Source organism: Uranotaenia lowii, chromosome 1, assembly GCF_029784155.1.
Source record: "Uranotaenia lowii strain MFRU-FL chromosome 1, ASM2978415v1, whole genome shotgun sequence".
In the NCBI taxonomy this organism is placed as follows: Eukaryota; Metazoa; Arthropoda; class Insecta; order Diptera; family Culicidae; genus Uranotaenia; species Uranotaenia lowii.
In genome coordinates this window covers 207,617,489-207,640,934 of record NC_073691.1, presented here as the reverse complement: position 1 = coordinate 207,640,934, position 23,446 = coordinate 207,617,489, and the positions used below count along the sequence as shown (strand labels likewise).

The following is a 23,446-nucleotide window of genomic DNA, read 5'->3' as shown; positions in this document are numbered from 1 at the left end:
TACACATCAATGAAAAAGCGTGCAAAATTTGGTTGATTTTTTGACCCAATGGTAAAAAAGTTATGCCCTGTTGAATTTGTCGCAAGAATTTCGTGTTCGCCCTTTAGGCGTGATAGGAAAGTTTCCCATACAAAAAGATGTCTGGCGTGGTCCAAGGAAACGATGAGTTCCCGTACGAACACCAATGGGCAAAGTCAGCTAAAAGCTCTTTAAGGATCAATGAGAACTCAACGAAAGTAGGGAAACTAGCCCATCTAGTAAAATATTCAGCAATTTCGTCTGCTTTCATCTCGCTAACTTCTGCTGCAATAAGAACAAGTATGCATTATACAAGTTGGTGATCAACATAACTTTCTGATCGTTATGAACGCGATTTTTACTGGATCGAGTGATAGTAGACCTATTTTGACGATATTTTACTACTCGATCGAAACAAAAGCTTTAGGCTTACTCTACGACTCCACTAAAACTTGAACGCTACACCCAAAATAATCTACACATAGCGGCTACGTGAAAAACTACATAATTTTTATCCAAATGATTTTCACGTAAAAGCTACGAAATGAATATGTAAACGCATCCCTATAGGAATTGATGCTTAATGAAAATCACCTACATCTTACGTGAATTTCTAGTCAGTTCAACACGAATGTGATGGTGAAAGATGTGTGAAATATTGGTCGATTTGATTTTTTCTTTCTCGTTTTTCTTGATGTTAGAAATAATTATAAGAATGACAAACATGATTATAAATTTAAATTTATTTTATAAACAATCACTACCACTAAATTAATCACGTTCACTACAGCAATCACTATCACTTGAATGGAAAAAAATTCTCTGGATTCCGAGTGGTTGACCAATGCAGTTTGTTTTTACGATCCTGTAAAATTTGAAAAATATGAATTAATTAAAATTTAAATACTTTCATGAAAGACAATTTACCTTGTACAATTTGTTCCTTGTGCCATGAATTTGTCGAACATCAATTCCGGGAGTTCCACCAAAGCATGAGCGAACATGACCAAACTTCTAGAAGCTTTTCCGAAGCTGGAAAAAACACAAACAAACCACAGACTAAATAAAAATAATTTTCGACGGGTTAATAAATGAACACTTACCTCCTTGGATTCCGCGCACGATGTTCAGTGTGATCTACTGCTCGTCTTCAGACGTTGAACCCTCCGAACTGCCATAACCGTTGCTGGAGTTTTACATAAAAATATCAACAAGCTCACTGACGACAAATCCCTTTTCCAATAATTTTTTCAAACCATCCACTTAGATTTTACGTGAAATTCATGTGACAGTCATTTGAAATACAGTAGTTACTACAAGGCACACGTAGAATCTATGTTATGCCACAAAAGATTAGTTTACGTGAAAAATTCCGTATAATTAATTTCGAAATTATTTTGGGTGTACATATCTCGAAGCTTGCATGGATGTCATAAAAATCAAGGTAAAAGCAACTGATTAAGAAGGTAAAAAGATTTCACTATCTCTCACATTGAACCTTAAATCTCAATCTCAGAGACGGAAAAGTACAAAAAGATCATGTCAAACTGACAAAGTTGACTTTTTAATCTGCTGTGGTTGTGGCATTTCAAAACCTCAAACAAACAATCGAGGAAGAAATATTCAATAATATCGACAAACATCGTCCCTTGAAGCCTTCACCATGAACGGAAGAAAAACTCCAATCAATCAACCCAATTTATCATTATTCAACTAAACAAAGAGAAGTGATCCTTCTTTCTCCGTTTTCCGCATCACGATGGGTGAAAGCCCTTCTCGAACCTAACCTCTTCTAGGCCAGTGGCTTTTCCACCCCCCCCACCTCGACGAAAATTCTATGAGGGCAGCGGGGTGCAATCCTATTGACTTTAACTGTTATTATCTTCCGCTCCACAAGACACCAATCGGTCCGGCCCCGGTCAAAGACCATCACACAATTAAAAAGATATTTGTTCGGCTTAATTTGGAAGAAGTTGTCTTTTTTTTTCCCGGCGGCCGACGCGTTTGCCATAAACACGAACCCTCCCGGTTAGTAGAAGCAGCACTAGCTCCTCACGTTTTCGGCATTATCACAGACTTACGGTGCTGTTTCTGTTTAGAAGCAATCAAGCAACTGCTGCCCCGGTTCTAAAACGATAAAAAAAAACTGGAGAATTCAAACCACCCCCGAAGGCTCACCACATAGGATAGGCCAGCTACGGACTCGGTGGCTTAGTGCTGACCTCCAACCGGAAACAGGAATCCTGTAGATGGAGATGTTCAACGTTCATTTTATGGGAAAACCGTTCAAACATCAGAGGTGTCGGTCATTTCGTGCCGTTCGTGTCACGAAAAACAAACGGTTCAGTTTGGTGTTATGCTATAAAAACAGCACTCATCGGTGGACTGCGAATTCAGTCGGTTTCGAGCGACCGCCGCGACCGGATGGGAAAAAGAGCTAGGTCTTGTGGTGCGTAAGGAAGTAAGTTCTCTACGGTTCCGGTGTGTTAGTTTTTTTTGCGGGTGCTGTGCAAGAAACATTTCCGTTTTATTCGGTGCAAATATTCAAGAACCCAGGCTGTTTTTGTGGTGTTTTTTGTGCTAGCGGTGCTCTAAGACAGTGGTAGGGAAGCCGGATAATCCCTTCGGATGTGGTGCAAAAGTGGCTTCGACAGGTTGTTTCCAGCAGCTATTGGAGAAGTGTTATGAATTTTTGACGGTTTGGCGGTTAAGTTGAATGGATGATAACCGGTGGGTTTACGAAGGATTAACGAGTTCCGGTCGGAGAAGTTTTTTTTAACTTGCCTCCTTGCGTTTCTTTATTGGAAGCTGTTGAACCCATCGATGGAAAAGTGCTGTTAAGAAAGTAATTAAGATGGATCAGGGGACTAATTTTGGGCGAAACCCATTAACCTGAAAACGGAATTTTGTTTGTGCCTAAAAATTTTGAATCATTAACAGCATCATAAAAGCATTCAGGTTTTTTCCTCTTAAAACAAAAGTGACAAAAATGACAAAAATGACAAAAATGACAAAAATGACGAAAATTACAAAAATGACTAAAATGACCAAAATGACAAAAATGACAAAAATGACAAAAATGACAAAAATGACAAGAATGACAAAAATGACAGAAATGACAAAAATGAAGAAAATGACAAAAATGACAAAAATGACAAAAATGACAAAAATGACAAAAATGACAAAAATGACAAAAATGACAAAAATGACAAAAATGACAAAAATGACAAAAATGACAAAAATGACAAAAATGACAAAAATGACAAAAATGACAAAAATGACAAAAATGACAAAAATGACAAAAATGACAAAAATGACAAAAATGACAAAAATGACAAAAATGACAAAAATGACAAAAATGACAAAAATGACAAAAATGACAAAAATGACAAAAATGACAAAAATGACAAAAATGACAAAAATGACAAAAATGACAAAAATGACAAAAATGACAAAAATGACAAAAATGACAAAAATGACAAAAATGACAAAAATGACAAAAATGACAAAAATGACAAAAATGACAAAAATGACAAAAATGACAAAAATGACAAAAATGACAAAAATGACAAAAATGACAAAAATGACAAAAATGACAAAAATGACAAAAATGACAAAAATGACAAAAATGACAAAAATGACAAAAATGACAAAAATGACAAAAATGACAAAAATGACAAAAATGACAAAAATGACAAAAATGACAAAAATGACAAAAATGACAAAAAATGACAAAAATGACAAAAATGACAAAAATGACAAAAATGACAAAAATGACAAAAATGACAAAAATGACAAAAATGACAAAAATGACAAAAATGACAAAAATGACAAAAATGACAAAAATGACAAAAATGACAAAAATGACAAAAATGACAAAAATGACAAAAATGACAAAAATGACAAAAATGACAAAAATGACAAAAATGACAAAAATGACAAAAATGACAAAAATGACAAAAATGACAAAAATGACAAAAATGACAAAAATGACAAAAATGACAAAAATGACAAAAATGACAAAAATGACAAAAATGACAAAAATGACAAAAATGACAAAAATGACAAAAATGACAAAAATGACAAAAATGACAAAAATGACAAAAATGACAAAAATGACAAAAATGACAAAAATGACAAAAATGACAAAAATGACAAAACTGACAAAACTGACAAAAATGACAAAAATGACAAAAATGACAAAAATGACAAAAATGACAAAAATGACAAAAATGACAAAAATGACAAAAATGACAAAAATGACAAAAATGACAAAAATGACAAAAATGACAAAAATGACAAAAATGACAAAAATGACAAAAATGACAAAAATGACAAAAATGACAAAAATGACAAAAATGACAAAAATGACAAAAATGACAAAAATGACAAAAATGACAAAAATGACAAAAATGACAAAAATGACAAAAATGACAAAAATGACAAAAATGACAAAAATGACAAAAATGACAAAAATGACAAAAATGACAAAAATGACAAAAATGACAAAAATGACAAAAATGACAAAAATGACAAAAATGACAAAAATGACAAAAATGACAAAAATGACAAAAATGACAAAAATGACAAAAATGACAAAAATGACAAAAATGACAAAAATGACAAAAATGACAAAAATGACAAAAATGACAAAAATGACAAAAATGACAAAAATGACAAAAATGACAAAAATGACAAAAATGACAAAAATGACAAAAATGACAAAAATGACAAAAATGACAAAAATGACAAAAATAACAAAAATGACAAAAATGACAAAAATGACAAAAATGACAAAAATGACAAAAATGACAAAAATGACAAAAATGACAAAAATGACAAAAATGACAAAAATGACAAAAATGACAAAAATGACAAAAATGACAAAAATGACAAAAAAGACAAAAATGACAAAAATGACAAAAATGACAAAAATGACAAAAATGACAAAAATGACAAAAATGACAAAAATGACAAAAATGACAAAAATGACAAAAATGACAAAAATGACAAAAATGACAAAAATGACAAAAATGACAAAAATGACAAAAATGACAAAATTGACAAAAATGACAAAAATGACAAAAATGACAAAAATGACAAAAATGACAAAAATGACAAAAATGACAAAAATGACAAAAATGACAAAAATGACAAAAATGACAAAAATGACAAAAATGACAAAAATGACAAAAATGACAAAAATGACAAAAATGACAAAAATGTCAAAAATGACAAAAATGACAAAAATGACAAAAATGACAAAAATGACAAAAATGACAAAAATGACAAAAATGACAAAAATGACAAAAATGACAAAAATGACAAGAATGACAAAAATGACAAAAATGACAAAAATGACAAAAATGACAAAAATGACAAAAATGACAAAAATGACAAAAATGACAAAAATGACAAAAATGACAAAAATGAAAAAAATGACAAAAATGACGAAAATGACAAAAATGACAAAAATGACAAAAATGACAAAAATGACAAAAATGACAAAAATGACAAAAATGACAAAAATGACAAAAATGACAAAAATGACGAAAATGACGAAAATGACAAAAATGACGAAAATGACAAAAATGACAAAAATGACAAAAATGACAAAAATGACAAAAATGACAAAAATGACAAAAATGACAAAAATGACAAAAATGACAAAAATGACGAAAATGACGAAAATGACAAAAATGACGAAAATGACAAAAATGACAAAAATGACAAAAATGACAAAAATGACAAAAATGACAAAAATGACAAAAATGACAAAAATGACAAAAATGACAAAAATGACAAAAATGACAAAAATGACAAAAATGACAAAAATGACAAAAATGACAAAAATGACAAAAATGACAAAAATGACAAAAATGACAAAAATGACAAAAATGACAAAAATGACAAAAATGACAAAAATAACAAAATTGACAAAAATGACAAAAATGACAAAAATGACAAAAATGATAAAAATGACAAAAATGACAAAAATGACAAAAATGACAAAAATGACAAAAATGACAAAAATGACAAAAATGACAAAAATGACAAAAATGACAAAAATGACAAAAATGACAAAAATGACAAAAATGACAAAAATGACAAAAATGACAAAAATGACAAAAATGACAAAAATGACAAAAATGACAAAAATGACAAAAATGACAAAAATGACAAAAATGACAAAAATGACAAAAATGACAAAAATGACAAAAATGACAAAAATGACAAAAATGACAAAAATGACAAAAATGACAAAAATGACAAAAATGACAAAAATGACAAAAATGACAAAAATGACAAAAATGACAAGAATGACAAAAATGACAAAAATGACAAAAATGACAAAAATGACAAAAATGACAAAAATGACAAAAATGACAAAAATGACAAAAATGACAAAAATGACAAAAATGACAAAAATGACAAAAATGACAAAAATGACAAAAATGACAAAAATGACAAAAATGACAAAAATGACAAAAATGACAAAAATGACAAAAATGACAAAAATGACAAAAATGACAAAAATGACAAAAATGACAAAAATGACAAAAATGACAAAAATGACAAAAATGACAAAAATGACAAAAATGACAAAAATGACAAAAATGACAAAATTGACAAAAATGACAAAAATGACAAAAATGACAAAAATGACAAAAATGACAAAAATGACAAAAATGACAAAAATGACAAAAATGACAAAAATGACAAAAATGACAAAAATGACAAAAATGACAAAAATGACAAAAATGACAAAAATGACAAAAATGACAAAAATGACAAAAATGACAAAAATGACAAAAATGACAAAAATGACAAAAATGACAAAAATGACAAAAATGACAAAAATGACAAAAATGACAAAAATGACAAAAATGACAAAAATGACAAAAATGACAAAAATGACAAAAATGACAAAAATGACAAAAATGACAAAAATGACAAAAATGACAAAAATGACAAAAATGACAAAAATAACAAAAATGACAAAAATGACAAAAATGACAAAAATGACAAAAATGACAAAAATGACAAAAATGACAAAAATGACAAAAATGACAAAAATGACAAAAATGACAAAAATGACAAAAATGACAAAAATGACAAAAATGACAAAAATGACAAAAATGACAAAAATGACAAAAATGACAAAAATGACAAAAATGACAAAAATGACAAAAATGACAAAAATGACAAAAATCGAAATTGCAAGAATATTAAGATCATCACTCTCTGGAGCCACTTCTATCGATCAGTTTCTAGAACTGTTGATATGATAAAACTGTGAATAAAGTACTCTCTGGAGTCTCTATTTTTAAAAATTTAAATTCGTAAGAATAACTGGGTTCAATATTTTCTGTTTTTTTTTTCTAACCAGTTCAAACCTTATTTCGCTCGTAAACAAGTCGTCCGCGATTGATGGCATACAGAAAATTGCTCGCGAATGAAACACAAGCTGCGTTCGATATACTACCACCATTAACCAAAAACATACCTTCCTACGGAAAAAAAATGCAAACCCCAAGACGTGCGTCCACCAGTTATCGCGTAATGTTGGCCAAAGTTCTGCCTCCGAGAGCGTGCCATTTCTTGGAAGTTGGGTCGTGAAAAGTGAAACTTGTGAGCTCGTCATGAAAGAAATGAAAAGTTTTCGAGTCAAATTTAGTCTTCTGTCGATTTGGGGTGAAGGTGAATCTGAATGAAAATTATTTTGTTGCTTTTGAGGTTTTTCTGTACGATTACAATAACAATTAAAAAAATTGAAAAAAATCATCTTTTTTCAAATCTGCCACTTCATTACAAATGAAATAGACATACAAAAGTACGGCTTCCATTATTATGTGAAGCGAATTGCTTTCTCCAATACTCTTCCTAGCACAACTTTCTTTAGACTTAAAGAGAATAACCCAAAAAAACGGTAACAAGGCCATCAGGCGACGGACAAAACGCAGACGAATGATACCCGTGAGAAAGAAATTCGATTCTATGGATTTTCGTGTTACAAACCGTAATGTGTCAACATGAAGCTCTGAAGTGCTTTAAGTGAAGCTTGGCATTGAAATTCTCACCTTGTCTGTTCCAATGTCGTTCGCCGGTCAGGTTATGCAGTTTGCCTTCCTTTTTATCTTTGGAGGAAAAGATATGACAAAAGTATATTCCTTTATGCTGACTGTCTGAAGAGGGCAAACGATAGTCTTTGAATGGATTTCCATTCAATGAGAAAGATATTGAACCGAGCATAAATTTTCAATGGTTTTTGCCAACCAGATGTCCTAACTATACAGATTCTGTCCATAATCATCTGCTACATCGATTGAAGTGGAATTCATTCGATTTATAAAAGAAAGTGATTGTCACGAGAAAAAGATTGTAAAAGTTCATCAGCCTGACTTTTTAAATCTCTCACAAAGCTTTTAGAAGAAGTATGACTCAGCTCAAAATCTCATTCTTAAATTGAAAAAATAAATAAAAATAAACATATCCTTTTAAAGGGAAACCTTATGGCGAGATCTCAAAGCAGGGAAGCTGTCTTAATTTTTTGATGAGGTAATTTTCTGCTCCCTCGAAAGAAATCTGTAGAAAAAAATATACAGCAGCTCCCACAAGACAGGGCCCTCGCCGACATGAGAAGCAAACGAGGGACCGAGGATTTCCGAAAATCCGGATACGGTACGGTGGCTCCATGCATAATGAATTAATTGGAGCAAAATTTTCGACTAATTTCTGCGACGATGGATGGTAGTCGATTCTGAACGAAAACACGTTAACGATGTTGCTTATTTAGGCTTGAGCTAACTGAAAGATTAGCTGGGAATGAAAAATTGATAAGCTAATTTAAGGAATCACAAGAGTAAGAAGATGGACCATATTGTATAAAGAAAAATGAAAATTATTTTTCAATTATAAAAAAAATACAAATTTCTTTTAATCGGGGAAACTTTTGGTAGACTGTCAAAAATGAAAAAAATCTGAGTTTAAAAGCTGTAAAATGTAAAGTGTTCCTTTATCTGGGAATGTGTCTGTGTTCAAGGTCCTAATGAGTTTAAATATTTATAAATGACTACAATCAGACACAGATTAAACAAAATCAGACAAAAATGGGACTAAAATGAGTGAATTGAGAATAAAATGGAACAAGAACGAAACAAAAAAACAACAAGACAGTATGACAATTTTTTGACAGAACAAAAACAAACCTGAAACAAAAGTGAGACCAAAAAAATTATAACAATAACAGACTTGTCAAATTTTTCAATTGATCGATAGGATAGGATACTTTAACAAATATCTAAAAGTAATGTTGGAAAAGCTACACAATCACCAAAAACTTATGCTTTCAGTAAAATATCTTAAGAGTATCCGTGTATCTTCCACTATAGATTAAAGTTGCCAGATTTCCCGGTTTTATCCGGGATTTAATACAAAATTTGGGAACATTCCGGCTTGAAAGGTTTTTTGGAAGCCGATTAAAAATCTGTCGTTGAGTTTTGGTTTAAAATTTTTATTTTCATTATTTTTTCTTGATTTTTGTTGGGTAATTTCTGGGTTTTAACCAAATTTGCCCGGTTATTGTTCGGATTTTTAGTCGTCAATTTTGAAATCAAATGCCTGGATTTTGCCAGGTTTTTGTATAAAATTGGTGGATCGTGCTGGAGAATGCTGACAAGTAGATAACGTTTTAAACTTTGATAAAAGTTTATTTCAGATTTTGTTGGATATACCTTGGTTTGACCATAAATTCAATAAAGAATTCGAGATTTATGAAATTTCGCCCAGGAATTCACTGTTTAAAACTTCCCGGATTTGTAACCACATTATCTACTTAATCAAATAAAAAATGCACATTCCTCTTTGAAAATTATTAGTTTTGTATTCAAAAACAATTATTTAGAAAAAAATTTCAAATGAACATCAATTTTTTTCAATGCTCAAATACAGATACAGATTTGAACGCTGCTTATGTAATTTCAGTAAAGGTTATATTTTAAAAATAATCCGTCCTTACTCTTTAAATCTGAAAATCAAAAATTACTAAAAACTTTATAAATTGCACTACATTACAAAAAATTAAACAAAAATGACACAAGAAATGATACTCAAAAAAATGGACACAAAAATGAGACGCAAATAAAAAAAATGAACTTTGAGATAAAAACGAAATAAAAAAAATTAGACAAAATTGAAACAAACAGAAGACAATAAATACTAAAATAATCATGAAACCGTACGGAATAGTTGGTTTTGCATTTTTTCCCTTAGTCGTTTAAAATATGCTAATCTATAATCCTTTTTTCTGAAAACTTTTTGAACAGCAGTTGTCAATAGAAAAAGCTGAGTGAAGCTTAAAAACATGAGAAAACTTTAAATGGAGCAATTTTTCTAAACAAAAAAGATTTATTCGGTAGCCTCAGAAATCTTTTGTCGACGTGTTTTTCAATCTAAAAATGATTGGCAGTTTGATCAAAGAGCTACCATCATTCTGGATTGGTTTTTAGAGATAAAAATATCCTATGTTCGGAAGGAGAGATGAAACATAAACACCGTCTAAAGGTGGAGTTGGGAAACTATGAAAACAAATGGAAAAATATTAAACCTAGGACTATACTGGCCGAGTAATCTAAGAGGTTTTACCTGACGGTGGGAGGAACCAAATATCAAACCTCGGACTCTACTGGAGAAGTAATCTAACGGATTTTACTTGCCGCTTCTGGAGGTTTCAGCAGGGGTAAGTTCAAATTTCGGACCTTGATAGGAAAAGAAGATTTGTTTTTACAAAAAACACTTTAATTTATTCGTACAGGCAAAAAATACGTGTAAATTTTCCTCTGTCTGACGTAATAATGAAAGCTTTATTCAAATATGCCACTGCCTACTATGATCTGAATCTCGTTCTCGGTAAGAGCAAGTTCACTGGTGTTGGGAAAAAGTGGTAGAAATTTTGACATTTTTAGCACTTTTTGAAAAATTTTCCATGCAAATACTGTTTCAAGATCGGTGGCCTTCAAGTGTTTTTGCAACACGTGTTGGATTGTTGGATGCTGTGATGCAAAAATAGCATTATTTCCATCACACACGGCTAAAAGAGAAAAAGTGCTGTAAAAAAATACTACACCCAAAGATCTTGATAAAATTTTTGCATGGAAAAGTTTTCAAAATGTGCTAAAAGTGCCAAAATTTCTACCACTTTTTCCCAACACCAGTGAACTGGCTCTAACGAATATAAAATATAGCTATGGGTCACTATTAATATGTTGAAATGTGTAAAAACTACAATCGAAAAAGCATCTGAAAGTCAAGTTCCTTAGTGTAGTATCAGAAAAGAATACATTGGAATATGCTTTCTTGTTCTTTATTTTTACAACTAAGCATGCCAACCTAAGAACAAGAAAATATAATAAACATTCTAGTGTCAACTACCATCAAGTGCTGACTGCCGCTCATAGCAAGTCCGTCCCATTTGCGTTTTTGTTGAAATGAGAAAAACGGCATTGAAAATTCGTAAAAAGTCTTTCGATAATTCGGCATTTGTATGCGTTTTTAATCAAAGTAATCAACAGAATCTGACTCTGACGGCTTATGAAAGATTCCCGCTTTATAAGGATTATTTTTTTGTTTTGATTCTGTTGAAAATCATTTGCTGGGCCCTTATGGCTGAGGGACCGACTTGCGATCATTCGTCCAATGGGACAAATTTACTTGAGGTTTTTTTTAATGTTCTCCAGAACAAAGTACTGACAACAAAGTTTTCTCTTGAAATAACATATAAAATTAAAGTGTTTCCAGCGATAAACTGAAAAATGATGAAAACGCAAATGGGACGGACTTGCTATGAGCGGCAGTGCAGATCTCCTGAAGTTAGTTCTCTTTTACGGACACTTTAAAGGGTTAGAAACTGTTCCTGATTCTAGATACTACACTTAGCGCCTGTAGTTATGCAATTTTAGGAAAATTTGCCAAACAAAAAATCTCAACTATAAAGTTTTTCAGAACAAAAGTTGTTTATAATCATAAAATTAAGCACCTGTGAAAAAATTGGCTTCTAGAGGGTTAAAAATGTTACTCCTCTGCTTATTTTTACACAATTTGGCCCAAAACAACATATTTTTATCATAAAGACAATAATAGGACACTAAATTGCTCAATAGGTGTTTAGAAAAAAAAAATTATCTTCTAGGAGATATGTGGTGCTAAAACTCATACAAATGACCTAATCTCTGCTACCAGCTCCAAACTCAGAATGTAATCTCCTTAACACTGTCACGCTCGGTTAATCCCAAAAACGATTGGACACGCGAGATGCCAAAAGGATGGTTGGTATTAGAGAAAAAAATCCAATATGGCTCATAATGTGATCAAAGCTCTACGTCTAATTTCCGTCCATAATCACATCAATGGAAAACTCATCCGGCGACGACGGAATGTTCGAACGAACGAACAAACAAGTACAAATTCTATCTCCGAAAATATCGAAACTTTACCGAGAAAAACGTGACAATATGGTCTGGCACAAAATGGCCATGTTTCATGGTTGGTGTGAGCTAGCGAAAAAAAAACTGCTCGAAACCATGTTTTGTTCTGGACTTTAATAGACATTTTGGGAGGAGATGGGAAAAAAATTCTATGAAAGCAAAGGGAAAACTTTTGATTTGCCCATCGACATCCACAGCTAACTTTCCAAGATTGTAATCTTTCCGATCAGGGGGGGCGAAACATTTCTCATCAAATGAGACGAGCTTAAGGTTGAAAGTTTTTTGTTTCCGTATGGAGAGCTAATTAATAAAGTTAATTTGCTACTATCAAGAATTGATATGATTTATTGAAATGAAGAAGGAACTTCGTTTTAAGAATTTTGACTTCTAAATTCTATAAATATTTCAATCGTTTAATTTTTTTTTTCAAACTGGAAAAAAAATCTAAATTTATCAAATTCTCATATTGTTCAGATTTTAATAAGCTTAGTTTAAAAAAACTCAACCCAACATCGTTAAATCCAGAAGGAAATGCAAAAACCGCAACCTGAAAGCTTGACGCCCAATTTCAACTGACCCTTCCACAAATGCTGTCGAATAGTACCTTCAACATGTGAACGCTCTACCAAGGAAATGTTTTCCATTCACCCACTGAATGTTGGGATCAGCTTCCGGGAAAAGGTTTCTTATTTCAGGTGACAGCGATCCCAAACCGTCTTTTTGCCGGGGATTTTCACCAGACGCTCGACTGTTTTGCCGAGTCTGGGCTCGAAAATAAACTTGCAGTATTTTCATTTTTTTATTCTTCTCAATATTCCTTCCCCAGAACACCATTAACAGTGAAATCTCGTTGCAGGCTGACTTTCCTCATCGTTACACTTTTTTCCCCATTTTATTGCGATTATAAGGTTTTTCACCTTATTTTAGAGGACAAGAAAAAATGGCGAACGAAGAAAAAAATAACGACCGAAATATACGACACACTTTGCAGTATATTTGGGAAGGTTTTTTTCCCTACCCTGCCTTCGTCTTGGTATAAGTCTGTGAGAGTAAAGTGAGAGGAAAGGTAAAATTTGGCTGTCCCCATCGGGAGATGAGCTGTCAAAAGCAACGAAGGTAGAAAACGGCTGCTGCAGGAAAGGACCAAACCATAGAGGTTGGTAACTGTATATGAAGAATGTTGCAGCTTCATTGAAGGGAATTATTTTAAATCAACCTTTTGCGAAAGCGTGCGAGAAGTTATGTGTGTAGGACGCTATGGTGGGATGGTTAAAATTCCATGTCAGAACGTCTTACTCTTGCTGAAGATATCAGACATAAATCAATTCTCAGTGTGGGATCTTGTTAGGAAATTATTTTTTCCATTCTGTCAATCAAGGTAAAAAACTGAAATTTAAGATTTGGAATGTAATATGAGGAATCTATTTTTTGTTTTAAATAACTCCCGTCGGGGGTTTTAAAGGGTTCCTGGACATTCGGCCGAAGGCTGCACTTGGCCTAATAGACGTTAGGCCGACTGTTCATTAGGCTGAATTGGCCTTACGTCAAGCGTCAATGATGTCATCCATTCGACCTAATTATCATTCGACCTTACGACTATTCGGCTTATCGATAATTCAGCCAAACAACTATTCGTCCTAGTGACCATTCGGGCTGACGTGTAGACATGCATCGTCCATTTGGCCTAGCAACCATTCTGCCTGATCAGCATTCCGCAAGACCCAACAACAATGAGGTCCTAGGATCAATCTGCCTATCGTCCATTCGGCTTAGTGATTATTCGGCCTAACATTTTTTCGGCTTAACGACCTTTTGGTCTGGATAACCGTTGGCCGCATGCGGCCTTGTAACCTATTCGACCGGATAACGCATTTGGCCTAACGTCTATCGGCCGATTAACCTTCGGCCGAATGACCCAGCCTCGTTTCACAGTACCAATTCATTTATTGACCTTTGTGGAACATTTGCTAGTCCCTTAACCCTCCAAAGCTGTTTCGCAAAATATCCGCTTGGGAATTATTTTACTTGTAGTTTGTTGGCGTTCCCTTGGCCGCAAATGTTGCCCGATTTTGTTAATTCATTGTGTATGTAATTCACAAGCTGCTGGGGGAACGACACACACTGCTGACTTGCTCACTTTCTAGCCGACTTACTGACTGACGTTGCTACAAATGAATGCTGTTCGGGATTAGCAATTCATTCTCAATGCACAAAACTCATGCTTTCCTTTTACAAATGATGAATAACGACGCCGGCCACGTCCTAATAGTCAATGAGGGATGAAGGAAGGATTGTTATTAAGATACTTTTTAGGATCAACTATAAATCTGTTATTCCAGTTTTCTTAAAAAGCTTGTTTTGAAAAGCGCTGAACAATGATAAGTCAGTATCACCAGCTATAGAAACCGTCTATACGTCTGCGAATCTATATTCAAGTATCTCAGGAAGGGTTGTGTTAGTAAGGGAGAGGTTTGGCTCAGGAGTCATTTTTTGGAAAATGGTGCGATCTTCGTTTCACCTACACCTCCTATGCTAGACATTTCCTGAGGAAACTCCTATTAATATTTACGAGTTGTTATTAATTTGAATATCCTAAAAAATTATGAACACTCAAATAGGTAGAAAATCAACCATCAAAATTTTCTACAAGCAATTTAGCTGTTTCCCTCACTATATTATCTAACACATCATATATTTTCAAAACAACTCCTGAAAAAAAATAGCTTGAGCTTGCTATCAACTTTGGTCCATCTGCGGCCGAATGGATGAAATTTTTTTTATTATATTTCGTGAACAAATCATCAGCTCATCCATCTATAGTTATAATTTAATGATTATAATGATAGTTATAGTTTATTTATCAACCCGAAATATAATTTAAACTATATTACCGAAAAACAATTGAAAACGGCGTGATTTTGAATGATGAATGAATATCATTTATGTTCTCTCGCTTTAAGAATATTTAGAATGATAGGGCCTTTATAGTTCAATGGAATGTTTTTTTTAAATTAGTTTTAAGCAAAGCTGCAAACAATGTTTAAAGATAACATGGACGTCAAAATTGATTTTCTGATTGAAATATTCATCCAAAATAAACACCGACATTAACACGATGTACGCACAGCCACAACAGAGAACACGAAGCCATGGTGCCGGGTATGGGGAATTCTGCATTATAGATATCCAGAACAGTTAATACAAAAATGCAGAAGTGTTCATACTTTGGTAAAACTGCGGTGAATCCGTGCACCCATGGTGGATTACCAACATACAACATACAACATGGACGTCAAAATTGATTTTAATTAATGCTTATTTCAGGTCTTCGTAAGTTTAATTCATAAAAATCTCCTTTCACCATCATTTCAACCGCCAATCATCATAACAATCTGGATAAAAATGTTTGAAACTTTCACTACCTAGTCAATTGATTTCCTCAGATTTATTTCCAGAAAATTGTTAACCTCCGATTCATTAGTAACAGTTGTTACTTAACCAAAATATTGTTTATTACTAGTAGAAAGTTAAAGAAAATAACGTGTCTGTTATCTTGACATGACTTAATCCAATAATTTTACAAAACTCGTAAAGGCGAATCAAAAGATGTGGAGAATGTGTCATTTCACTGTTAAATCTACATTTGATGTTAGGATTTGGTTTGATTTACGCTTCCCGAACACGTTAAAAACTGTCCAAAAATATAATTCCGAAAATAAAGTGTAATGTTTCAATATTTAATTAAAGTATTTCTGAATAAATGAGAGATGAAATCCAAAAACTAGCTAAAATAACAAAGTTCTCCAAGACAAAGTAAAATGCAAAGTTTTGTTCAACTATATTACACAAAAGTTAATTTTTTTCTGGTTAAAATGTTCCTCAAATGGAACTTATCTTGCTTTTGATGTATCTGTTTTGTTGATACACGACTTACAAATATGTAACAGCCTTTAGTATGATCGAGAGTAGGAAAAAAAATAGATAAAAAAGAACGGGCTTACCAAAGCATTATCCGTCTCTTATGTTCAAGAAATCTAGAATTGCATCGCTGATCTGCGGCAGGCCACCGGGAAGCACAGCTCCTTCAATTTTAGGGGGAAGTCAACCATGGTGTTGGTCTATTCCAAACAACCATAACTTTATCACTAGGTAATCATAAAATTATCTTCAGCATATTTTGGCGACGAAAACACAATGGCAATAATTCTGGCGAATAAAAAATTGCATATACGCACGAAAGCTAACGAGCAAATACTTTGGACGCAGCAAGTCAAAAAACATCGACGCCAAGGCACTGATTGAAAACTTGTAAACTTCCTATGTCGATTCCCTACTCTCATTTGTTACCGTTTAGAACATTTACAATTAATATTCACAATATTCCAAAAACAAATAATACACTAGTTCTAGAAATCCATATTCGATATATTCTCCAGCAAGGGGCACCCATTCATATGCTGATAATCAAACCATACTGAAAACCAAATAAAGTAGTTAATGCGGCAAAACGAAAAAAACCCGTCCGTTTTCGAACACCGTTGGTCTCTCCACCAAGCACACTCCATCCAGCGGATTCAATCCAGGATCTGACTTGCTACTTAAAGGCATCCATTATCAACACTACCATAAGGTTAATTCAATAAATCTAAACATAGGTAATTTCACAAGAAACTCTAAATTTTCTTAAATTTTCGACGGGCGAGAAAAAACACGTGCACTGCATTCAAATCAAGGCCTACTCCTCTGAAATGAATGTGGAATAAGTATGAAGAACTTACGTTACAATGCGTAGCGGATGTTGATATACTCTCTATTCTGTTTTTCAATTGAAATGCAAATCACTGGTTAATATCCTAAATTTCTTTCATAAATTACGTGTTACCACGTTGTTTAAAATTGTGTAAATCATCAGGGCTGTCCCAACGGTGTATGTAAAACACGGTTTTCGGTTCGGTTTTAGCACAGTTATCGATTTCAAAATTCCCAACAGTTATACGCCTTTGTTCCAAATTCATGCAAATTTGGAACAGAATTTCAAATTATACGACAGACCGATTTAGATGTTTGGGGTTCACGGTGAGAAAATTTTAGCCAATAATGATTATTTTCACACATGTTTGGGTAGCATTGAGTGTAATAATTGTTTCTTTTTGTGAAATTATTTGAAAGTTTTTTTTCCGCCAAAACCGGTCAATACGTAACACAAATTGAGAAAACATGTTAACAAAAAACCGTATCAAGTATAAATAATTTATGTCACACTATTCTTGACTTCATATTTTAATAAATAGCTTTTGGCCTCAACGAATTAGAGAGCCCAGTCAGCGTTTCTCGAGTTCAAACGTTATATGAATAAGAAAAGGAAAATAACAGAAGCATCCTAATGAAATTAACGCAAAACAATAATAAACTTAAAAAAAATTGAATATCAGTGTAATGACCGATTTTTGTCAAAAGTTGTTAACAATATTTATAATCTACATGAACAATATATCATATTTCACGGTTTTAATATAAAAACCGTGAAATATGATATATTGTTCGATAACATTGACTAAACTAACATGATTCTTAGAAAAAATTCCTTTCAATTTCTGGCTAAAAAGCCTTCTGCTACATTACAAACTACTGATAATCATGAAAATTTTATTTAAGAATACTTAAAAGGAGCATATGTTTACCAATCTGTTTAGATTGCCCAAACAAAAGCACAAATATGTTTAATGAATTTTTACCTATAAACAAGAACTGGTAAACTAAATTAATATTTGGAATCAGCACCCCAAAATGAGTCAATTTTTAAAAGAAACATGTTTTTTTGTTTCAATTAAGTTTTTTTCTCGCTGCGTATAGTCATTTTGGCTTTTAAAGCTTCGTTCAACCATAGATAAAAATCGGTTTCTGCCAACTGGTATTTGTTCAATGAGCCAATGTTTTGGTTGAAACTAGTCAGGTCGTTGTCAATGAAGCAAGTTGAAACTAGTAAAAACCGATCCAGCTCGACAGGGGGTTCGTTTCGGCCTGGAAGAAATCGGTCGAAGTCAATTGGAAAAAGAAAGTTATTCAATCGTCAATCCATTTCTACTTGTTTCGAACAAACTTCATTAAAAAGACTTTAAGTTAAGGAAATCCTGGTAGAATAATGACGGTGTAAAATTCAAAACTTAGCAATTTTTCAATTAAAATGAGTTTTTTCTTTTCAATTATTCAGTGTCTGCAATAAAAGTGTACCCGTTTTAAATTTGCTATCACACCGGTGGGGAGCGCGTGTTTTAGCCGATTCCATAATTTAAAACTTTGCTAAAACTGGTATACCTAAAACCAATATTTTTCGGGGTTTCTTTTGTTGATTTTGTTCGGTGATGTTTTTAACAAAAATTCGCTAGTTTTACGTTTCGGTCTACTTTATTCGACCATCTTCAGAAAAAAAGCAATTTTTCCGCCTGCTAGGGCCGTCTCTCTGCTCTAAGTTAGAGCTCTAAGTTAGAGCAGAGAGACGGCCCTAGCAGGCGGAAAAATTGTTTTTTTTTCTGAAGATGGTCGAATAAAGTAGACCGAAACGTAAAACTAGCGAATTTTTGTTAAAAACATCACCGAACAAAATCAACAAAAGAAACCCCGAAAAATTACATCCAGCGGTGATTTAAATGGTCGTGAACAAAACCAATATTTAGACCTGAACCGTTGCAGGTGCTCTCAGGTGCTGCATAATTTGAAAAACTATTTATATAATACACCTCTTTGATAGATTAAGATGCATTTTCAACTCACATTTCATTTTTAATTTCAAATTTTTAACATAACCACTTGGTTCCAATCTGGGAAATGTTAAGCTATCCTATCGATGTGCCTTTTTTTCGTTTTCAAGCTGCTTTCTCATATCGAAATTCAAAACAATTAATCCTAGCAGTCTCCCGACTTTCATCCCTGTTTACTCTCATTTAAAACAGTCCTCGTAACTTATTTATTTTTATAAAGTATTTATATTCTAACAAACTTCATGCTTTCCAATCGACAAACAATTTTTTTTGTTACTTGAGATATTAAACAATTTATTCAGATTGTCCTCTGGACTCGCCCCATTGTTCCATATCATCTCAAGGTGTCTTTTCAACTCGGTTGATTATTTATTTGATCAGATTCTAAATCTGACCTCTCAACATAATTTCTTCATTTCAAGCTGTCCTCTCAATTCGTTTCATAGTTAAATCTTGTCTCAAGTTGTTCTCTCAAACCTCTTGATTTTCAATTGTATAAGATATCCAAGCTAAACCCACTTTTTTTTTAATTTAAAGCTGTCTTCTCGACCTGTTTTTGAATTGCTATCTTATCTCAAGCTGTCTGCTCAACCCATTTGATTATCAATTTGTTAAGATTTAAAGCTGTCCTCTTCAATTTCAAGCTGTCCTCTCAACTCGCATGAAATTTGTACAGATACAAATATTAAGGCTGGCATCTCTACTCGCTTTTCAATTTCAAGCTGTCTTCTCTACTCGCTTGAAATTTCTATCGATGTGTTCATGTTGTCCTCCTAACACGTCTTTCAATTTCAAGCTGTCTTCTCAACTCGCTTGAATTTTCTATCGATATGTTCAGGCTGTCCTCTCAACTCGTCTTTCAATTTCAAGTTGTACTTTCAACTCGCTTGAATTTTCTATCGATATGTTCAGGCTGCCCTCTCAACTCGCCTTTCAATTTTAAGTTGTACTTTCAACTCGCTTGAATTTTCTATCAATATGTTTAGGCTGTCCTCTCAACTCGTCTTTCAATTTCAAGCAGTTCTCTCAACTCACTTGAAATTTCTATCGACATGTTCAGGCTGTCTTCTCAACTCGATTCAAATTTCAAGCTGTCCTCTCAGCTCGCCTTTCATTTTCAAGCTGTTCTCTCAATTCGCTTGAATTTTCTATTGATGTGTTTAGGCTGTCCTTTCAACTCGTTTTTTCAATTTCAAGCTTTCTTCTCAACCTGCTTGAAATCTTTATCGATATGTTCAAGCTATCTCCTCAAATCGCCTTTCTATTTCAAGCTGTCATCTCAACCTGTTGATATTTTGAGCCTGCTCAAGCTGTCCTTTTCATTCGATCAACATTTCAGTGTTATTCTTTTTTAAACGAAACTTCAATTAAGCTGAATAAATAAGGGCCTATGTTTGCAACCTTTCCCCCCTCCGGTTGCTGTATAATTATAATACTCCTTTCCAGGAAGCTGTGTGAAGACTGCCTCGGTGTAGGTTTCGGCGAATTTAAGTTGACCACTTTCCACTTTTGATCCGATCGCCGTTTAGGCCAAACGACGTTATGTATGTTGGAACCTCGGAACTAAGACTCAAATCAAATTCAGCTTTAGACAAAACCAAGGCAACGATAAAAAAATTTGAAAATACGGAACATTTGAACTAAGACATATTTCAAAAACTTTGATGCAAACTCACCAGATACTTTTAAATATATTGTTTTCTTATATCAATTGTCCACACCAATCATCATCACTCATTTCAGATGCCCAGGATTCTGATTTTCACACTTCGAAGCGAGTTCACCTTGACTCCATCAAAAAGCCGGAATGGGAACACCAAATAAAAAATCGCCAGGATCAACAGTAAACACATCCTTCATTTTTCATCAACACCATCGCTTGACGTTATCATATCGCACTGCTTTTCAACACGCTTTCTCCCTTGAAAGCTGCCTATCCGTCCCTACATAGAAGGGTCCAACTAGAAGGGCTCATACACTGGAACCATCTTCTTTCGGTCCGTAACGATTTTGACCGGCTACACGAATGTTTCTTCCATGTAAATCTCCGCTGCCAAAAAGTTGTTCCATTCATCATCAACAACCTCGCTCGCAGAATCCAACCGACCAAAGGGAGGTGAAAACCTTTAATCTTGGTTCGGGAATTTAATTAATTTTTTTTTATTTTGGTCCCTCGCTGGAGCCACCGGAATAATGGCAGAAAAGGCAAATCTGATTTTGTTTTCCGGTGTCCCCAGGAGAGCCTTCTCTCAGGAAGCGAATCGAAATTATCGGGGTGCGACAATGTGCCGTTATCTCATTTACTCATGGGGTGCCTTTTGGGGACAATTTTTTTTATTCCGGGAGTTTCTACTCCATTCAATGTACAACTTCGGCAATTTTCCGGCATGCCTTAATGGTAATTGACCGTGAAAGGTTTCTTGTCGTGTGAGGCGTCGTCGTTGCCGGCATGTTGGAAATTCTTTTCTTTAAATTTTGGGAACGTGCCTATTTGAAAAAAAAAACCATTATTAGCCTGGGTTGCAGTCAATGACATCGGAAAGTTGGTTCAGTTTTTTTTAAATACAGATAAAATAAATTATTAACTACGATTGAAAGAACTAAATTTTTAAAAATTCAAATTTAAACAAGTTTTACAATCTGCTTACCGGGAAGCCAACTTCAAGAATAGAAAAAAAAATTTAGGGTTACATTCTCATGAATGTCACTGTCAAGCACTCCAATTTTACGCTTCGAGGCCTTAAATCTTAAAACCGATTACAGCTGCTTTTCCTGAATAGAAGCTTGTATCGATTGTACTCGCTCAGTTGGGTGAAAGCTCCACTTCTTTGCAATACGTCACGCTCGCTTTACATAAATCTCACTCGCCAATGTGACACCTCCACTTTTTATGTTTTCCCATCCACATTGCCCTGTAAAGTGCTGAACAGGGTTGGCCAAGTCACTTTTGAGTAATATGATTTTGAAGCGATTTGACTTATTTAATAACATAGAAGATTAATCATTCAATTTTCCGAAATTCAGTTTTTTCAAATATTTTTGAACATAAAAATTGTAGTAATTTTTTCAAAAAACTACGATTAACATCCCTGCCGTTGGCATCCGGTAGTTGAAAACCAAAACCCAAATAAACAGACGTTGCTCTGTTATCGTTCGAAAAGCGGGAAACCTCGAAGAAAATCTCACGCAGTACTCCATCTCGGGCGACAAGCTGGGATCAGAAATTGATTGAAATGCCATTGCCCCATCTTCCGACCAAGCCAAAGTAGTGTTGTGATTCGCGGTCGCGAAAACGAAACGGCAAAAGATAACCGAAAAAGATAAACTGTTTAAGGTTTGTGTTTCCAGCTCCCTCATTTGTCGCCGATTTTGTAAATGGAGCTCCACGGCATTTTTCGAAAATTGAGGCAATTTCGGCTAAGACATCGACCACCCACCTGTCTCACCAATGATGGGGACGGTGAAGATTATTCGCCCACGAAGGATGTTGATACTTTCGAGGAATTACTTTTCGATTAGACGAAATCAGACACGTTCACAAAGAGATACCTGTTCGGAAATAGGAATAAATTTCTTTCTATCGACATTTTTTTCAAGGTTGTGACATACGTTTGTCGCTCAATTTGACCACTTGTTTCCGAGTTTTCAGCCAAAAGAAAATTCCTTATCACTCTTAAGGATAAACGTTCAACTTGATTAAAGCGAGACTCAGAAATTTCCTCGATGGCTTAGGCGACACCGAGGAGTCATCATGATGCGAATGTTAATCATCGTGGAACGAAATATTTATGATTGCTGACGGCAGATGGCATAAACATAAATGACGCTGCCGTCGTTATCGTCCAAAAATAGGCTTCCATTAATGAATCAAGCTTCCGGCTTAATGGGAAGGATTTCCTATGTATACCGGAGGCTTGCCATCGAGATACAGAGAACGGGTAATCGGATTATGGTTGGAAGCAAAAAAAAACGAATGTTGTGGTATATGAAGAATCGAATGTTACTCAGCCTGATTTTCTCACAAGTTTTAATGGAAAGATTTTGCAGCTGATATCTTTACACCTATGATAAAATGACCGATTATAAATTGAAATACAAAAATGTATAAATATCATATAATTTTTTGTTAAACTGATTTACATGGCATGATTTGTACTTGCATTCAGTTCAATCATTTTTTTTTTTGTT

At 33.7% G+C, this 23,446-nt stretch overlaps 1 protein-coding gene across 1 annotated transcript in view; it reads left to right on the top strand.

The window, feature by feature from the left end:
* The first annotated feature begins 2,362 nt into the window (after window positions 1–2,362).
* LOC129745402 (soluble guanylate cyclase 89Da-like) overlaps window positions 2,363–23,446 on the top strand; it is a 67,933-nt gene continuing 46,849 nt past the window's right edge. Inside the window, exon 1 of the mRNA XM_055738470.1 lies at window positions 2,363–2,479. The gene's annotated coding sequence lies outside the window, so the exon portion shown is untranslated. The remainder of the gene's footprint in view (window positions 2,480–23,446) is intronic.